The sequence below is a fragment of the Falco cherrug genome, chromosome 16 (assembly GCF_023634085.1).
Source record: "Falco cherrug isolate bFalChe1 chromosome 16, bFalChe1.pri, whole genome shotgun sequence".
Lineage (NCBI taxonomy): Eukaryota > Metazoa > Chordata > Aves > Falconiformes > Falconidae > Falco > Falco cherrug.
The window spans coordinates 442,405-463,514 of NC_073712.1; the positions used below are offsets into that span (position 1 = coordinate 442,405).

Below are 21,110 nucleotides of genomic sequence, written 5' to 3' on the forward strand. Positions count from 1 at the left end.
GGTCAATCTATAAGCAATAGAAGAGCTAATGCTAAAATGAGTAACTAGGTAATCTACTACCTCTCGAGCGCAAACTTAGTAACAAGTACCATTAACAGAAAAATTAATGTTCCCAACCACAACAAGACCAAACATTCCAATACACTGTTAACCCAACCCAGGTGCGCCCACTAGAAAGATTAAAATCTGTAAAAGGAATTCAGCAAACACAAGGCCCGACTGTTTACCAAAAACATAGCCTCCAGCTTAACAAGTATTGGAGGTGATGCCTGCCCAGTGACACCACATTAAACGGCCGCGGTATCCTAACCGTGCAAAGGTAGCGCAATCAATTGTCTCATAAATCGGGACCTGTATGAATGGCTAAACGAGGTCTTAACTGTCTCTTACAGATAATCAGCGAAATTGATCTTCCTGTGCAAAAGCAGGAATAAGCACATAAGACGAGAAGACCCTGTGGAACTTAAAAATCAATGGCCATCACGCACCAAACTTAAACCTACCAGGCACACTACCCCCTCACAACATTGGCTCATAATTTTTCGGTTGGGGCAACCTTGGAGTAAAACACACCCTCCAAAAATAAGACAACCCATCTTAACCAAGAACCACCCATCAACGTGCAAACAGCAACCAGACCCAACACAGTTGAACAATGGACCAAGCTACCCCAGGGATAACAGCGCAATCTCTCCCAAGAGCCCCCATCGACGGAGAGGTTTACGACCTCGATGTTGGATCAGGACATCCCAATGGTGCAGCCGCTATTAAAGGTTCGTTTGTTCAACGATTAACAGTCCTACGTGATCTGAGTTCAGACCGGAGCAATCCAGGTCGGTTTCTATCTATGATAAACCTTTCCCAGTACGAAAGGACCGGAAAGGTGGGGCCAATACTCCCCGGCACGCCCCCCTCCCCAAGCAATGACCTCAACTAAACTGCTCAAGGGACTACCCACCCCAAACCCCTAAAAAAGGGCCGCTAGTGTAGCAAAGCCTGGCAAATGCAAAAGGCTTAAACCCTTTAATTAGAGGTTCAAATCCTCTCCCTAGCTCCCCACAACTCAACCATGACCCAACCAACACCCCTAATGCACCTTACCATATTCTTAGCCTATGCTCTTCCAATCTTAATCGCCGTAGCCTTCCTAACACTAGTAGAACGAAAAGTCCTAAGCTACATGCAAGCCCGAAAAGGCCCAAACATTGTTGGCCCCTTTGGACTCCTACAACCAGTAGCAGATGGTGTAAAACTATTCACCAAAGAACCCATCCGACCATCAACCTCCTCCCCCCTACTCTTCACCCTAACCCCAATACTAGCCCTCCTTCTTGCAGTTTCAATTTGAACCCCTCTCCCCCTACCCTTCTCTCTTGCAGACTTGAACCTGGGCCTACTATTCCTCTTAGCCATGTCAAGCTTAGCAGTATATTCAATTTTATGATCGGGCTGAGCTTCAAACTCAAAATACGCCCTAATCGGCGCCCTCCGAGCAGTCGCACAGACCATCTCATACGAAGTAACACTAGCTATCATCCTCCTCTCCATAATCATACTAAGTGGAAACTATACCCTAAACACCCTTGCCACCACCCAAGAACCCCTATACCTAATCTTCTCCACCTGACCCCTCATAATAATATGATACATTTCCACCCTTGCTGAAACCAACCGCGCCCCATTCGATCTGACAGAGGGGGAATCCGAACTAGTCTCAGGCTTCAATGTAGAATACGCCGCAGGTCCATTCGCCTTATTCTTCCTAGCTGAGTACGCAAACATTATATTAATAAACACACTCACCGCCATTCTTTTCATCAACCCAAGCTCCCTAGGCCTCCCCCCAGAACTATTCCCAATAATCCTCGCCACAAAAACCCTCCTCCTCTCCTTTGGCTTTCTCTGAATTCGCGCCTCATACCCACGATTTCGTTACGACCAACTCATACACCTTCTCTGAAAAAACTTCCTACCGCTAACACTAGCTCTATGCCTATGACACACCAGCATACCAATCTGCTATGCAGGCCTCCCTCCCGCTTAAAACACGCCTGCATAAGGAAATGTGCCTGAACACCTAAGGGTCACTATGATAAAGTGAACATAGAGGTCTACCAATCCTCTCATTTCCTTGCAAAACCTTAGGAAGATAGGAATTGAACCTGCACAGAAGAGATCAAAACCCTCCATACTTCCCTTATATTACTTCCTAGTAGGGTCAGCTAAACATAAAGCTATCGGGCCCATACCCCGAAAATGATGGTTTAACCCCTTCCTCTACTAAATGAGCCCGCTCACAAAACTAATATTCTCCTTAAGTCTTCTACTGGGAACAACCATTACAATTTCAAGCAACCATTGAATACTAGCCTGAACTGGATTAGAAATCAACACCCTTGCCATTATCCCCTTCATTTCAAAATCACATCATCCTCGAGCTGTCGAAGCTGCAATCAAATACTTTCTCATCCAAGCAACCGCCTCCGCACTAATCCTTTTCTCGAGCACAATCAACGCACAGCTCACCGGACAATGAGACATTACCCAATTAACCCAACCAGTAGCCTCCCTCCTACTGACTATAGCAGTAGCAATAAAACTAGGACTAGTACCCTTCCATTTCTGATTCCCAGAGGTCATGCAAGGCTCACCCATAACCACCGCCCTACTCCTCTCCACATTAATAAAACTCCCCCCCATCACTATTTTATTCTTAACTGCCCCCTCACTAAACCCACTCCTGCTAACAACCATGGCCATCGCATCCGCAGCTGTCGGAGGGTGAATAGGACTCAACCAGACACAAATTCGAAAAATCCTAGCCTTCTCATCAATCGCCCACCTACGCTGAATGACCATTATCCTCATATACAACCCCAAACTAACAATAATATCCTTCTACCTATACTCCCTGATAACTGCCTCCATTTTCTTAGCCCTCAACACAACCAACTCATTAAAACTATCCACAATAATAACCTCCTGAACAAAAATACCATCGCTAAACGCATCCTTGACGCTAGCACTACTATCCCTAGCCGGCCTGCCCCCACTCCCTGGCTTTTTACCAAAATGACTCATCATTCAAGAATTAACTAAACAAGAGATATCAACCACGGCCATAATTATCTCAATACTCTCCCTATTAGGCCTATTTTTTTACCTACGCCTTGCATATTGCTCCACAATCACACTCCCACCAAACACCACAAATTTCATAAAGCAATGATACAATAACAAACCTACAAACACGCCAACTGCTGCCCTAATTTCCCTATCAATCCTTCTCCTCCCCCTTTCCCCCACAATCTTAACCATCACCTAAGAAACTTAGGATAACCGCCCACTTAAACCGAAGGCCTTCAAAGCCTTAAATAAGAGTTAAATCCTCTTAGTTTCTGCCCGCACCACTAAGGCCCGCAGGACACTAAACCTGCACCATCTAAATGCAACGCAGATACTCTAATTCAGCTAGGGCCTCCACGATAAGCCTAGACAGACGGGCCTCAATCCCATAAACTTCTAATTAACAGCTAGACGCTCAAACCAACGAGCTTCTGTCTACCAGACTCCGGCACACTCTCAGCGTACATCAATGAGTTTGCAACTCAACATGAACTTCACCACAGAGTCGATAAGAAGAGGAATTCAACCTCTGTAAAAAGGACTACAGCCTAACGCCTAAACACTCAGCCACCTGACCCGTGACCTTCATCAACCGATGACTAGTTTCAACAAACCACAATGACATCGGCACCCTATACCTACTCTTCGGAGCATGGGCAGGCATAGCCGAGTACCGCCCTCAGCCTCCTTATTCGAGCAGAACTTGGCCAACCAGGAACTCTCCTAGGAGACGACCAAATCTACAATGTCATCATCACCGCCCATGCCTTCGTAAGAATCTTCTTCACAGTTATAGCCATTATAATCGAAGGGTTTGGAAACTGACTAGTCCCCCTTATAATTGGAGCCCCAGACATAGCATTCCCCCGCATAAACAACATCAGTTTCTGAACTACTTCCTCCGTCCTTCCTACTGCTCCTAGCGTCCTCCACAGTAGAAGCTGGAGTCGGAACAGGATGAACCATATACCCGCCCCTAGCAGGCAACCTAGCCCATGCTGGCGCCTCAGTAGACCTAGCCATCTTCTCCCTACACCTCGCAGGTGTGTCTTCCATCTTAGGGGCCATCAACTTTAACACAACAGCCATTAACATAACCCCCCCTGCCTTATCGCAATATCCAACTCCCCTATTCGTATGATCCGTACTCCTAGTGCCCTCACTTCCAGTCCTGGCCGCCGGCATCACCATACTACTGACCGACCGAAACCTAAACACTTTTCATTGACCCCGCTGGAGGGGGAGACCCCATTCTCTACCAGCACCTGTTCTGATTCTTTGGCCACCAGGAAGTTTACATCTTAATCCTTCACGGCTTTGGAATCATCTCACATGTTGTAACGTATTACGCAGGCAAAAAAGAACCATTCGGCTACATAGGAATAGTCTGAGCTATACTATCGATTGGATTCCTGGGCTTTGTCATATGAGCCCACCACATATTCACTGTCGGAATAGACGTAGACAGCCGATCATACTTCATCTCCGCCACTATAATCATCGCCATCCCAACCGGCATTCAGGTATTCAGCTGACTAGCCACACCACACGGAGGCACCATCAAATGAGATCCACCGATACTGTGAGCCTTGGGCTTCATCTTCCTCTTCACACTTGCCAATAAGGTGTCGGTGGAATTGGTGGTCAGCCTTGATTACTGCGTAATCCATCCCGTGGATCTAAAAAGAATTTTATATATATATAATATTGTACGCACATACATACATATATATATTATATAGGGCCAGGTAGGACAGGCCACCGCTTCTGTCTCGTGCCCTAAGTAACTGCCTACTGCCAGTATTGGCACTGACTCACCAGCGGTCAGCTACAAGCACTTCTGCTCTTCAGCAGAGCACAAGCATTCCTCTGCTTTGAGAAGAGAGCATTGTGCTCATGAAACATTGAAAAGACTGACTTCTATGCCTCTCCAGCTATAACCAAGAGAATCCTTCCTTCTCCGCACCAAAAAAATTAATGCTGACTTTTCAAGGATGCTATGGATGAGGTTCATAACCAAGGGGTGTCATCCACCTGGCCACACAATTTGTCTCCTGCAAGTTCGATTAAGCATGCCAAGACATCCTATGGATGTGACAAACACCTCATCACCTCTGCTCTGTTGCCCCTTCTTCCCCCAGTTTCTTACTGGAACTAGTAACTCCAGCTCACCAGTTCCTTGAGCATGGCTTCAATCTGTTCCTGAGCCACATGCACATCTTCTGTAGGTCCTTCCAAAGTGATGTTATCCTGTGGCGAGCAGCCTCACAGTTTGCCCTCTTGCCTGTGATAACAATTGTCTCCGAGTTGCTGTTCTTTGCTGGGAGATCAATTTTGGTGTTGCTTTCTTTACGGATCTGCCACAAAGGGAAAAAAAAAAAAAATCATCTCAGAAGCGTCCCATGTCAGAAGAAAAAGCCTCGCAGGCTATATTGGACATCACCAATGGGCAGGAGAGAGCATCCAGTGGGATTTTGCTGCAGGCAGTGATCATCACGAGCACTTGAGTTAGGAGCAATATCTCACCTTCTTGATGTTGGCACCTCCTTTCCCTACGATGTTCTTGTGGAACTGTTTGCAGATGGGGACAGAAATAGAAAAGCTGTTTTCAACCTAAGGGAGAAAGGAAGGGAGAACTGAAGATTACACTGTCGTGGCAAGGGAGGCCCGACTTCAGGAACTCTGATAAACGAGCTTTTGAAAAGAGGCTTAGACCCAAGGAAGTTCTCTATACGAGGGACTTGTAAGACTAAACAAAGGCAAGGACGTTCCCCTATAGCCTTCCCATAACAGGTACTACCCCCTGCCTCCATTCAGCCAAAACAGCGTCGACAGCTCCCTCCTCTTGAGGTGTTTTAGCTCTACCCAAGCCAGTAGAGCTCTGCTTTGCCCCAGGGTTATCCAGGCACGGAGGAGGGAAGTGCAGGCAGAAGACCTCCTTACCAGGTCTGCCACCGTCTTTTGCATGTACTCGGTGCACTTCTCCACCTCGTTTTTGGGACCTCGGAGTTGGACGATGTCACTCTTGTGTGCAGGGTCTGGGAAGTTGATGATAACCTGCAGGAGCGGTCATTTAGAGTTAGCTCAAGCAAAAGCAAGAACCCTTGTGTCAGACACATGCAAAGGTTGGGGGGATCCTACACATGCCCTTTTCCCATTCAGAAAAGGGGAACCGTGTTAGCGGCCTCTGGCTAAAAGAACTATCTTCTCAGACACTTGCGCTACAGAGCCACTAAAGTTACGACTTCTGTGACGACAGGCCTACTACCCATGTAGGAAAGAACCCCTCTGGATTCCTCCTCTCCTACAAAGCCTTACCTCTGGGAATTGCTCCCGGATTTCCCAGATCCGCTCAGCCTTCTGCCCAGTGATGGTCCGGTGGAATTTCTGCTCAACGATTAGGTCCGCAGCGTGTTCATTTTCCTGACGGGAACAGAGGGCACACTGAGTGTTCAGCCGGAGAGCCGTCTACTTTGACTTAGCGGTTTGCTGCCCGACGGTTTACTTGCCAGCACTGTCCCTCTTTTCTCCAGACCAAATTCACTCTGCGTTGACAGAGAAGGGCTACCCGAGGGAACAGGGGAAGACATTTGTGAAGAGGAACTTGCACTTGTCATGAGATCCAAGTGCTCCGTGGGCAAGGGGCACACACTCGCACCAGAAGGTTACAAGGGAACACGAGAGCCCAAACCCTGCAGTCTCCCAAACATCACGTCCTACCCACTCACCATACGGGAAGCGAGTTCCAGCAGCTCGCTCTTGGCCTGTGGGACCCCCTGTGGGTCTCCTTCCATTCTGATCGGGTTGCTCTTCTCGTTGTCCGGGGGAATGCGCACAGACACCTTGTACAGATCCTTCATCCTGTTCACTTCGAGGCAAGGACTGTGGTGACGCCGTCTGCTAGGCAAAGACCTGGAAGCAAGGCACCTGGATTATCACTGCTCAGAGGCTGATGAAGAAGTAAAGCCGCCTCTGGGAAGGGCTCGGTGGGGTAGGGTTGAGCCAGGGGAAATTGCCTCTTCCCCCTGGAGTTCAGCGAGAGCAGACCTGTGCCACACGAGAGCCTGTCCAAGTAAATACCGTGGCATCTACAGAGCCCATTGTTCCCTTGTCAGAGCCAGGCGTGTTTCTTCCCCAAACAGTATCACATTTAGAGCAGAGGATAATCGTTCCTTTCTACCCCAAACTCTTGGCTGGGGACACGTTGCAGTGCTATCAAACTAGCAGACCGCAACAAGGCTTTAGCGTTGGCCATATTCTACTGCCGGTGCTGTAGCACCTTCCTCCAGAGGCCAGACCACACTGCTCCTCCTCCAGCTGACACCCTCTCCCACAAGCCACAGGGCTATTTAACCCCTTAGCGGGAACCAGCTACACCTGCACATCGCCCATGTCAATCAACCCACTGCCTCTGAGGCAAGGCCACAGCTGCGTGTTATCAATGCTAATCAACCCACCGCCTTCATTCCTCTACAGGGAGAAGCTCACCAAGCACATTTCCACCACCCACAACTGGCTGCTAAACTGTCATTCGCACAGAGCAACGTGTGGAAAAAAAAAAAAAAAAAAAATTCCTCCAGGACACATCAAAGTAATTCCACTACTGTTCAGGCTCCCAAGGTACTTTCACCCGTTCAAGCCATCGCAAGGCCTCACGGCCCATTTCTCTCCTTGTACCACCACCACTCCAGAAAAGCAGAGGAAATGTGATGGAGACAGCACACTGGGTGAGCTACAGAGCCCCTGATACCATCTACTAAACACGAAGAGTGTGAGCATGGGAAGGACTAGAAAGGCACTCCACTTACCGTTTAGCTGCTTTCTTGCCAATGAGGTGTCGGTGGAATTGGTGGTCAGCCTTGATTATTGCGTAATCCGTCCCGTGGATCTAAAAAGAATTATATCTTTTATATCTATCTATATATGTATGGATGTACATTATTTTATATTATAATATATAGGGCCAGGTAGGACAGGCCACCGCTTCTGTCTCGTGCCCTAAGTAACTGCCTACTGCCACTATTGGCACTGACTCACCAGCGGTCAGCTACAAGCACTTCTGCTCTTCAGCAGAGCACAAGCATTCCTCTGCTTTGAGAAGAGAGCATTGTGCTCATGAAACATTGAAAAGACTGACTTCTATGCCTCTCCAGCTATAACCAAGAGAATCCTTCCTTCTCCGCACCAAAAAAATTAATGCTGACTTTTCAAGGATGCTATGGATGAGGTTCATAACCAAGGGGTGTCATCCACCTGGCCACAGAATTTGTCTCCTGCAAGTACGATTAAGCATGCCAAGACATCCTATGGATGTGACAAACACCTCATCACCTCTGCTCTGTTGCCCCTTCTTCCCCGAGTTCCTGTTCTCCTTCATAATACCTAGTTGTTCTCTCATTATGAATCCTCCCTTCCCCTTATCAGTGTCAATGGAATCATCGTTCCATGGACAATGAGTCGTCCCTTTCCCCCGCTTGGTCCGAGAGTATTACCTCTGTTCAGTGGCTTGATCCAGGGTGATAGTGCTCGTTCTAGGCGCTGTAAAAAGCGAAATCTATATCCTATGTCCTGATTTTGGGTATCTAACATTAATGCAAAACAGTAATCCTCACACAGTTTTTATTTCATTCTGTAGCGTCGGTGTCGGTATCAGCTGCCTGCGGTAAAGGTTCACGGGAAGGTCTTACATTCTTCGCTGGGATCCATCGAGGTCCTTTTTCTGTAGAGACACAAGCATAACCTTTTCCCCGTGTAACAAGAGGATATGGTCCCATAATTTTACCTGTTTCTGCATCTCGGACCGATACCGGGCCTTTAACCCGTGCCTCGACGGAGGTAGCTGCAGTGAAACGTCGACCTATCGGTGGGCCGTTATCTATTCAAGAACAATTCAAAAAATTAAAAACATACAACGCTTTCTGTAACCGTTCCTCGGGAATAGCCATGCCCATTCCCCCTTTTTGTTGTTGTCATAAACGTTTCAGAGACCGATGAGACCCTTCAATGAGAGATCGACTGGTGGGGGAATGAGCAATGCCGGTAATATGAGTTCTACCCCATAGGGCAAAAGAGGTTTTTACAGTTGTTGAAACGTAAAGATAAAGACCGATAACGGTCCAGCTTAAGGGAATACCTAAAGCAGCAAAAGCACGCATTAAATGTCTACGAACAGCTCGTGCCTTTTCTCCTGTGTGACACGAGGCAACCAAGGCACCTGAAAATGTATCAATGGAAGAGTGGATATATTTAAGGCTACCAAATTCAGAATCATGCGTGACATCTGTTTGCCATAACGGTAGGCTTTGTAATCCTCTAGGATTAACTCCTGCAGCAACTGATGGGAAAGAATGTTTTTGACAGTCGGGACAGACAGCAATAATACTTGATGCTTGTTGAGCAGCAAGGCCAAACTGTCGCTTAAGAGCTCCAGCGTTTCGATGGAAAAAAAGAGTGCCTTCGCTTAGCTTGTGCAATACGGTCTGGCAGTACTTGAACTGGTCACGGCAATAGGTCAGCTCGTCGATTGCCTTCTGCAAGAAAACCAGGTAGCGAGGTATGAGACCTAATATGCATAACAAAATAAGGCGCAGATCGAGAGTCCAAAAGGAAAATAAGTTCCTGTAACAGGGTAAAGGGTTGTGAATGCGAAACACTCCGCAGCACAGAAGCTTCAGCTCGTGGAACAATACCTGCAACATAAGCAGAATCAGTAACAAGGTGGAGTGGTACATTCCATTCTCGGAAAACACGAACAACTGCATTCAGTTCTCCTGTTTGAGGTGAACCGGAGACCGTCTCTATGTCCGAATCCCATTGCCTCCGTTGATCATCCCACCACAGAAGAACAGATTTATGCGATTGGCCCGATCCATCTGTAAACACAGTAAGCGCCGGTAAGGGTTGTTCGCTTCTTCTGGGTTTTAACATCAGACGAAAATCAACGTTAAACAGTTTGTGTGAAGGTGGATGGGAAGTTATTCGACCTGTATGTTCTCGCCCGGCACCTCCCCGGGACCTACAGCTTGACAAACTATTGCTGTACAATTCAACCACGAGAACCTCTAACAGCTTTACCGCTCAAACCTAGCCTTCTCCTTAACATCTTATATATCCCATAAACACCACCTACCCAAAACCTCAGCACTAAAATCATATTAACCCAAACCCCCCATACACACACGCCCCTAAGACTATAGGCGCCCAAACAGCCAACGAAGCCAACGAAACCAACGAAACCACATCCCCGTAGCTTACAATCCAAAGCGTGGCACTGAAGATGCCAAGATGGCGTCCAATATGAAAGCCGAGGACAAAAGACTTAGCCCTAACCTTACGGTTGGCTCCTGCTAGACCTAGACGTGCAAGTATCTGCGGCCCAGTGTAAATGCCCTAGGCCTCCTGCTAAGACCGAAGAAGCAGGCATCAGGCACACGCTACCAACTGCAGCCCAAGACGCCTTGCTCAGCCACACCCCCACGGGCACTCAGCAGTAATTAACAGTAAGCAAGAAGCGCAAGCTTGACTTAGTCACGGCAACCTTCAGGGTTGGTAAATCTCGTGCCAGTCGCCGCGGTCACACCAGAAACCCAAGCCAACAGTCACACGGCGTAGAGAGTGGACCAGAGCCTGTCAGAATAACTAGGAAACCGAAACACAACTAAGCTGTCGTAAGCCCGAGATACCCCTAAGGCCAACCTAAAGATGATCCTAGTAAACCTGACTGCGGCGAATGAAGAGAAGGGACGCAGCTTGATGCAAGCAAATGTCAATGCGTTGTGCAGAAGCACGAGGTTTTATACGCTTGCAGAAGCTGCGCGTTTTAAACCAATTGCTTCTTGAGGCTAAGCCTTGCATACTAGGCAATCCCTGATTGGTGGTTAACTACCGGCACTTAACAGCAAGGTGTTACCTTTCCTTGGCGCCATCCGTCTCCCACTCCCCTGTGCTCTGTAACCATGCCCCATCATGTTGTTAATTGTTGTCTAGACAAGCTCGAGCACACTCCCCTCAGCTGACCGATTGCCACGCGTGGTCCTAGTTTCCAGCCCGCTCCTGCACCTCCCCCTTCCTGTTGCACAAAAGAACCTTTGAAAGCGAACGAGGAAAAACAAGGCCTAAGCAACAGAACAAATAAAAAACCAACTAAGACATATTATCACTGTCAAAATAACCCACTGCCTTTGTTCCGTACAATTCTACAATTTCCCCTTTTTGTTTTTGAACAGCTAGTACCAGGTTTGCCATGTTCCGCAGGGCCCTTGCAAACATGACAGCAACCAAGGTAATAGCAAACAAACAACACTGCCAATCGAGTGAATGGATGCCAGAAAAGGCTGAAATTTTCTCAGATTTTGATAACATGTTGCTGCAGTGGGGCGCCTAAAATCCACGCAGCACATACCATCAAAATCCTCACAGCCACGTCCTTGAACCAACAACAAAAAGCAGCGGCAATTTTGACTCACATGCTTAACTGCCTACCAAACAAGGTGATTGAACTCTTTAATGCTTTCCCTGCTGTTACTCTGCATAAGAGAAGAAGCGCTGCGACACGTTCCCATCCTAGCCTCCTACTACATTAGCATCTACAGAAAGACAATGCTCGACATGCAAAGTGTAAACAACATCACCTTCTTTTGGATTAACGTTATACGTAGGCGGAAGGGCACACCAAACAAGAACCGTTTCCGTCAAAAAGTTCGAAACATAGCATGCCTTCTCTGAACATACCTCTGGGGTCATCCCCTTCATTCCCTCCTTTTGATGCAAAGAGAGACACTTTACCCTAACAGAGAAGCCCCTGTTTACATCTCTGAGCCAGGACACAAGCCGCAGCTGTGCGCGCCACCAGGCCTAGGGCAGAAACCACTCCTGTAGTTACCTAACTATATATCTCGACAAGCGTGCAGACACCTATTAAACACTAAATAACCATGTTTATCGTTCCTGTTCTCCTTCGTAATACCTAGTTGTTCTCTCATTATGAATCCTCCCTTCCCCTTATCAGTGTCAATGGAATCATCGTTCCATGGACAATGAGTCGTCCCGTTCCCCCGCTTGGTCCGAGAGTATTACCTCTGTTCAGTGGCTTGATCCAGGGTGATAGTGCTCGTTCTAGGCGCTGTAAAAAGCGAAATCTATATCCTATGTCCTGATTTTGGGTATCTAACATTAATGCAAAACAGTAATCCTCACACAGTTTTTATTTCATTCTGTAGCGTCGGTGTCGGTATCGGCTGCCTGCGGTAAAGGTTCACGGAAAGGTCTTACATTCTTCGCTGGGATCCATCTAGGTCCTTTTTCTGTAGAGACACAAGCATAACCTTTTCCCCGTGTAACAAGAGGATATGGTCCCATAATTTTACCTGTTTCTGCATCTCGGACCGATACCGGGCCTTTAACCCGTGCCTCGACGGAGGTAGCTGCAGTGAAACGTCGACCTATCGGTGGGTCGTTATCTATTCAAGAACAATTCAAAAAATTAAAAACATACAACGCTTTCTGTAACCGTTCCTCGGGAATAGCCATGCCCATTCCCCCTTTTTGTTGTTGTCATAAACGTTTCAGAGACCGATGAGACCCTTCAATGAGAGATCGACCGGTGGGGGAATGAGCAATGCCGGTAATGTGAGTTCTACCCCATAGGGCAAAAGAGGTTTTTACAGTTGTTGAAACGTAAAGATAAAGACCGACAACGGTCCAGCTTAAGGGAATACCTAAAGCAGCAAAAGCACGCATTAAATGTCTACGAACAGCTCGTGCCTTTTCTCCTGTGTGACACGAGGCAACCAAGGCACCTGAAAATGTATCAATGGAAGAGTGGATATATTTAAGGCTACCAAATTCAGAATCATGCGTGACATCTGTTTGCCATAACGGTAGGCTTTGTAATCCTCTAGGATTAACTCCTGCAGCAACTGATGGGAAAGAATGTTTTTGACAGTCGGGACAGACAGCAATAATACTTGATGCTTGTTGAGCAGCAAGGCCAAACTGTCGCTTAAGAGCTCCAGCGTTTCGATGGAAAAAAAGAGTGACTTCGCTTAGCTTGTGCAATACGGTCTGGCAGTACTTGAACTGGTCACGGCAATAGGTCAGCTCGTCGATTGCCTTCTGCAAGAAAACCAGGTAGCGAGGTATGAGACCTAATATGCATAACAAAATAAGGCGCAGATCGAGAGTCCAAAAGGAAAATAAGTTCCTGTAACAGGGTAAAGGGTTGTGAATGCGAAACACTCCGCAGCACAGAAGCTTCAGCTCGTGGAACAATACCTGCAACATAAGCAGAATCAGTAACAAGGTGGAGTGGTACATTCCATTCTCGGAAAACACGAACAACTGCATTCAGTTCTCCTGTTTGAGGTGAACCGGAGACCGTCTCTATGTCCGAATCCCATTGTCTCCGTTGAAAACCTTAGGAAGACAGGAATTGAACCTGCACAGAAGAAATCAAAGCGCTCCATACTCCCCTTATATTACTTCCCAGTAGGGTCAGCTAAACAAAAGCTATCGGGCCCATACCCCGAAAATGATGGTTTAACCTCTTCCTCTACTAAATGAGCCCCGTCACAAAACTAACCTTCTCCTTAAGCCTTCTACTAGGAACAACCATCACAATTTCAAGCAACCACTGACTGCTAGCCTGGCCTGGACTAGAAATCAACACCCTTGCCATTATCCCCTTCCTTTCAAAATCACACCACCCTCGAGCTATGGAAGCTGCAATCAAATACTTTCTCGTCCAAGCAACCGCCTCCGCATTAATCCTCTTCTCAAGCACAATCAACGCACAGTTCACCGGACAATGAGACATTCCGCGACTAAGCCACCCAACAGCCTCCCTACTACTAACTACAGCAGTCGCAATAAAACTAGGCCTAGTACCCTTTCACTTCCGATGTCCAGAGGTCATACAAGGCTCACCTATAACCACTGCCCTACTCGTCTCTACATGAATAAAACTCCCCCCACTCACTCTTCTTTTCTTAACTGCCCCCTCACTGAACCCACTCCTACTGACAACCGTGGCCATTGCATCCGCAGCCATCGGAGGGCGAACAGGACTTAACCAAACACAAATCCGAAAAGTCCTAGCTTTCTCATCGATCGCCCACCTAGGCTGAATAACCATCATCCTCATATACAACCCCAAGCTAACATTAATAACCTTCTACCCATACTCCTTAAGAACCGCCTCCATTTTCTTAGCCCTCAACACAACCAACTCCTCAAAACTATCCACAATAATAACCTCCTGAACAAAAATACCATCACTAAACGCATCCTTGACGCTAGCACTACTATCCCTAGCCGGCCTGCCCCCACTCCCTGGCTTTTTACCAAAATGACTCATTATCCAGGAACTAACTAAGCAAGAGATATCAACCGCAGCCATAATTATTTCAATACTCTCCCTACAAGGTTTATTTTTCTACCTACGCCTTGCATATTGCTCCACACTCCCACCAAACACTACAAGCTTCATAAAACAATGATACAATAACAAATCCACAGGCACACCAATTGCTACCTTAATTTCTCTGTCAGTCCTCCTTCTCCCCCCTTCTCCCGCAATCCTGACCGTTACCTAAGAAACTTAGGATCCCCTGCCTACCAAACCGAAGGCCTTCAAAGCCTTAACTAAGAGTTAAATCCTCTTAGTTTCTGCCCACACCACTAAGGCCCGCAGGACACTAAACCTGCACCATCTAAATGCAACGCAGATACTCTAATTCAGCTAGGGCCTCCACGATAAGCCTAGACAGACGGGCCTCGATCCCATAAACTTCTAATTAACAGCTAGACGCTCAAACCAACGAGCTTCTGTCTACCAGACTCCGGCACACTCTCAGCGTACATCAATGAGTTTGCAACTCAACATGAACTTCACCACAGAGTCGATAAGAAGAGGAATTCAACCTCTGTAAAAAGGACTACAGCCTAACGCCTAAACACTCAGCCACCTGACCCGTGACCTTCATCAACCGATGACTAGTTTCAACAAACCACAATGACATCGGCACCCTATACCTACTCTTCGGAGCATGGGCAGGCATAGCCGAGTACCGCCCTCAGCCTCCTTATTCGAGCAGAACTTGGCCAACCAGGAACTCTCCTAGGAGACGACCAAATCTACAATGTCATCATCACCGCCCATGCCTTCGTAAGAATCTTCTTCACAGTTATAGCCATTATAATCGAAGGGTTTGGAAACTGACTAGTCCCCCTTATAATTGGAGCCCCAGACATAGCATTCCCCCGCATAAACAACATCAGTTTCTGAACTACTTCCTCCGTCCTTCCTACTGCTCCTAGCGTCCTCCACAGTAGAAGCTGAAGTCGGAACAGGATGAACCATATACCTGCCCCTAGCAGGCAACCTAGCCCATGCTGGCGCCTCAGTAGACCTAGCCATCTTCTCCCTACACCTCGCAGGTGTGTCTTCCATCTTAGGGGCCATCAACTTTAACACAACAGCCATTAACATAACCCCCCCTGCCTTATCGCAATATCCAACTCCCCTATTCGTATGATCCGTACTCCTAGTGCCCTCACTTCCAGTCCTGGCCGCCGGCATCACCATACTACTGACCGACCGAAACCTAAACACTTTTCATTGACCCCGCTGGAGGGGGAGACCCCATTCTCTACCAGCACCTGTTCTGATTCTTTGGCCACCAGGAAGTTTACATCTTAATCCTTCCCGGCTTTGGAATCATCTCACATGTTGTAACGTATTACGCAGGCAAAAAAGAACCATTCGGCTACATAGGAATAGTCTGAGCTATACTATCGATTGGATTCCTGGGCTTTGTCATATGAGCCCACCACATATTCACTGTCGGAATAGACGTAGACAGCCGAGCATACTTCATCTCCGCCACTATAATCATCGCCATCCCAACCGGCATTCAGGTATTCAGCTGACTAGCCACACCACACGGAGGCACCATCAAATGAGATCCACCGATACTGTGAGCCTTGGGCTTCATCTTCCTCTTCACACTTGCCAATAAGGTGTCGGTGGAATTGGTGGTCAGCCTTGATTACTGCGTAATCCATCCCGTGGATCTAAAAAGAATTTTATATATATATAATATTGTACGCACATACATACATATATATATTATATAGGGCCAGGTAGGACAGGCCACCGCTTCTGTCTCGTGCCCTAAGTAACTGCCTACTGCCACTATTGGCACTGACTCACCAGCGGTCAGCTACAAGCACTTCTGCTCTTCAGCAGAGCACAAGCATTCCTCTGCTTTGAGAAGAGAGCATTGTGCTCATGAAACATTGAAAAGACTGACTTCTATGCCTCTCCAGCTATAACCAAGAGAATCCTTCCTTCTCCGCACCAAAAAAATTAATGCTGACTTTTCAAGGATGCTATGGATGAGGTTCATAACCAAGGGGTGTCATCCACCTGGCCACACAATTTGTCTCCTGCAAGTTCGATTAAGCATGCCAAGACATCCTATGGATGTGACAAACACCTCATCACCTCTGCTCTGTTGCCCCTTCTTCCCCGAGTTCCTGTTCTCCTTCATAATACCTAGTTGTTCTCTCATTATGAATCCTCCCTTCCCCTTATCAGTGTCAATGGAATCATCGTTCCATGGACAATGAGTCGTCCCTTTCCCCCGCTTGGTCCGAGAGTATTACCTCTGTTCAGTGGCTTGATCCAGGGTGATAGTGCTCGTTCTAGGCGCTGTAAAAAGCGAAATCTATATCCTATGTCCTGATTTTGGGTATCTAACATTAATGCAAAACAGTAATCCTCACACAGTTTTTATTTCATTCTGTAGCGTCGGTGTCGCTATCAGCTGCCTGCGGTAAAGGTTCACGGGAAGGTCTTACATTCTTCGCTGGGATCCATCGAGGTCCTTTTTCTGTAGAGACACAAGCATAACCTTTTCCCCGTGTAACAAGAGGATATGGTCCCATAATTTTACCTGTTTCTGCATCTCGGACCGATACCGGGCCTTTAACCCGTGCCTCGACGGAGGTAGCTGCAGTGAAACGTCGACCTATCGGTGGGTCGTTATCTATTAAAGAACAATTCAAAAAATTAAAAACATACAACGCTTTCTGTAACCGTTCCTCGGGAATAGCCATGCCCATTCCCCCTTTTTGTTGTTGTCATAAACGTTTCAGAGACCGATGAGACCCTTCAATGAGAGATCGACCGGTGGGGGAATGAGCAATGCCGGTAATGTGAGTTCTACCCCATAGGGCAAAAGAGGTTTTTACAGTTGTTGAAACGTAAAGATAAAGACCGATAACGGTCCAGCTTAAGGGAATACCTAAAGCAGCAAAAGCACGCATTAAACGTCTACGAACAGCTCGTGCCTTTTCTCCTGTGTGACACGAGGCAACCAAGGCACCTGAAAATGTATCAATGGAAGAGTGGATATATTTAAGGCTACCAAATTCAGAATCATGCGTGACATCTGTTTGCCATAACGGTAGGCTTTGTAATCCTCTAGGATTAGCTCCTGCAGCAACTGATGGGAAAGAATGTTTTTGACAGTCGGGACAGACAGCAATAATACTTGATGCTTGTTGAGCAGCAAGGCCAAACTGTCGCTTAAGAGCTCCAGCGTTTCGATGGAAAAAAAGAGTGACTTCGCTTAGCTTGTGCAATACGGTCTGGCAGTACTTGAACTGGTCACGGCAATAGGTCAGCTCGTCGATTGCCTTCTGCAAGAAAACCAGGTAGCGAGGTATGAGACCTAATATGCATAACAAAATAAGGCGCAGATCGAGAGTCCAAAAGGAAAATAAGTTCCTGTAACAGGGTAAAGGGTTGTGAATGCGAAACACTCCGCAGCACAGAAGCTTCAGCTCGTGGAACAATACCTGCAACATAAGCAGAATCAGTAACAAGGTGGAGTGGTACATTCCATTCTCGGAAAACACGAACAACTGCATTCAGTTCTCCTGTTTGAGGTGAACCGGAGACCGTCTCTATGTCCGAATCCCATTGTCTCCGTTGAAAACCTTAGGAAGACAGGAATTGAACCTGCACAGAAGAGATCAAAGCGCTCCATACTCCCCTTATATTACTTCCCAGTAGGGTCAGCTAAACAAAAGCTATCGGGCCCATACCCCGAAAATGATGGTTTAACCTCTTCCTCTACTAAATGAGCCCCGTCACAAAACTAACCTTCTCCTTAAGCCTTCTACTAGGAACAACCATCACAATTTCAAGCAACCACTGACTGCTAGCCTGGCCTGGACTAGAAATCAACACCCTTGCCATTATCCCCTTCCTTTCAAAATCACACCACCCTCGAGCTATGGAAGCTGCAATCAAATACTTTCTCGTCCAAGCAACCGCCTCCGCATTAATCCTCTTCTCAAGCACAATCAACGCACAGTTCACCAGACAATGAGACATTCCGCGACTAAGCCACCCAACAGCCTCCCTACTACTAACTACAGCAGTCGCAATAAAACTAGGCCTAGTACCCTTTCACTCCTGATGTCCAGAGGTCATACAAGGCTCACCTATAACCACTGCCCTACTCGTCTCTACATGAATAAAACTCCCCCCACTCACTCTTCTTTTCTTAACTGCCCCCTCACTGAACCCACTCCTACTGACAACCGTGGCCATTGCATCCGCAGCCATCGGAGGGCGAACAGGACTTAACCAAACACAAATCCGAAAAGTCCTAGCTTTCTCATCGATCGCCCACCTAGGCTGAATAACCATCATCCTCATATACAACCCCAAGCTAACATTAATAACCTTCTACCCATACTCCTTAAGAACCGCCTCCATTTTCTTAGCCCTCAACACAACCAACTCCTCAAAACTATCCACAATAATAACCTCCTGAACAAAAATACCATCACTAAACGCATCCTTGACGCTAGCACTACTATCCCTAGCCGGCCTGCCCCCACTCCCTGGCTTTTTACCAAAATGACTCATTATCCAGGAACTAACTAAGCAAGAGATATCAACCGCAGCCATAATTATTTCAATACTCTCCCTACTAGGTTTATTTTTCTACCTACGCCTTGCATATTGCTCCACACTCCCACCAAACTCTACAAGCTTCATAAAACAATGATACAATAACAAATCCACAGGCACACCAATTGCTACCTTAATTTCTCTGTCAGTCCTCCTTCTCCCCCCTTCTCCCGCAATCCTGACCGTTACCTAAGAAACTTAGGATCCCCTGCCTACCAAACCGAAGGCCTTCAAAGCCTTAACTAAGAGTTAAATCCTCTTAGTTTCTGCCCGCACCACTAAGGCCCGCAGGACACTAAACCTGCACCATCTAAATGCAACGCAGATACTCTAATTCAGCTAGGGCCTCCACGATAAGCCTAGACAGACGGGCCTCGATCCCATAAACTTCTAATTAACAGCTAGACGCTCAAACCAACGAGCTTCTGTCTACCAGACTCCGGCACACTCTCAGCGTACATCAATGAGTTTGCAACTCAACATGAACTTCACCACAGAGTCGATAAGAAGAGGAATTCAACCTCTGTAAAAAGGACTACAGCCTAACGCCTAAACACTCAGCCACCTGACCCGTGACCTTCATCAACCGATGACTAGTTTCAACAAACCACAATGACATCGGCACCCTATACCTACTCTTCGGAGCATGGGCAGGCATAGCCGAGTACCGCCCTCAGCCTCCTTATTCGAGCAGAACTTGGCCAACCAGGAACTCTCCTAGGAGACGACCAAATCTACAATGTCATCATCACCGCCCATGCCTTCGTAAGAATCTTCTTCACAGTTATAGCCATTATAATCGAAGGGTTTGGAAACTGACTAGTCCCCCTTATAACTGGAGCCCCAGACATAGCATTCCCCCGCATAAACAACATCGGTTTCTGAACTACTTCCTCCGTCCTTCCTACTGCTCCTAGCGTCCTCCACAGTAGAAGCTGAAGTCGGAACAGGATGAACCATATACCCTACAATACCCTAGTCCATAGTTTCTCACACTGTCTGACCTTTACATTGGGCTTAACATAAATCTTAATAAACAATACCCTAGCCCATAGTTTCTCACAATCCCCCCTTTTTCTTTTTATCCTATTATTGTTTATTAGACGCTACTTTCATTCTCGGCACTGCGAACAAACCTTTTTCCACAATCCCAACATTTATCATAACACTCACAAGGTAATACCTCACAATTACAATAGGCATAGTTCTCACGTGGCATAATGCATTCGCAACAATCTTCATCCTCATTAATCGATATACTCTTATACTTTGCCCCAGCCCTCGTAGTTAAAATAAGCAATTGAGCTATGTCAAACCGTTCTTTAATAAAATGTAAAATATAGCGTAATATACAAGGCCCAAATATCAGTCCTAGAATCAACATAATAAGTGGTCCTGCTAAAGCAGACAACAAAGTGGTTAGCCAAGGTGAGATATTAAACCAGTTTTCATACCATGACCTGCCCGCCTCAAGACTCTTTTTACGTTGTTCCAACCTTTTCCGGAGTTCAGACATGGCATCCAGGACTACTCCCGTATGGTCAGCAAAAGAACAACGTTCCTCTTTGAGAGCTACACATAACCCTCCTTCTTTTAAGAACAATAGATCTAATCCTCTTCTATTTTGCAGCACTACTTCTGATAAAGACTTCACTGAAGTGGCTAAATTTTCAATAGATTGTTCTATTCTTGTTAAATCCTCATTTACAGCCATCTGCAAACTTTGTAATTCCTGACCTTTTACTAGGGAGGCTATGCCTGTACCTGCTCCAACTCCGCCCGCTATCAGCAGTGTAGCTAGGGTTACCACTGTAATTGGCTCTCGTTTTTGCCTATTCAGGTCTCCTTCAAAGTGGCGTAACACCTCCTCAGAGGTGTGATAGATCAGACGAGGAACAATAATCACCTGTACGCAAAACTGAGATTGATTAAACACGTTTAGGGATAGGCAAGGCGTTACTCCGAAGTCTGAACAAACCCATTTAGCTCCTGGTGT

The 21,110-nt window shown here is 46.8% G+C and overlaps 3 pseudogenes; all 3 read left to right on the forward strand.

Annotated features, from left to right (window-relative positions):
- The first annotated feature begins 1,034 nt into the window (after positions 1-1,034).
- Positions 1,035-3,388, forward strand: LOC129737479 (NADH-ubiquinone oxidoreductase chain 2-like; annotated as a pseudogene).
- Positions 3,389-13,682: 10,294 nt separating this feature from the next.
- On the forward strand, positions 13,683-14,516 carry LOC129737478 (NADH-ubiquinone oxidoreductase chain 2-like; annotated as a pseudogene).
- Positions 14,517-18,257: 3,741 nt separating this feature from the next.
- On the forward strand, positions 18,258-19,144 carry LOC129737482 (NADH-ubiquinone oxidoreductase chain 2-like; annotated as a pseudogene).
- The last annotated feature ends 1,966 nt before the right edge of the window (positions 19,145-21,110 follow it).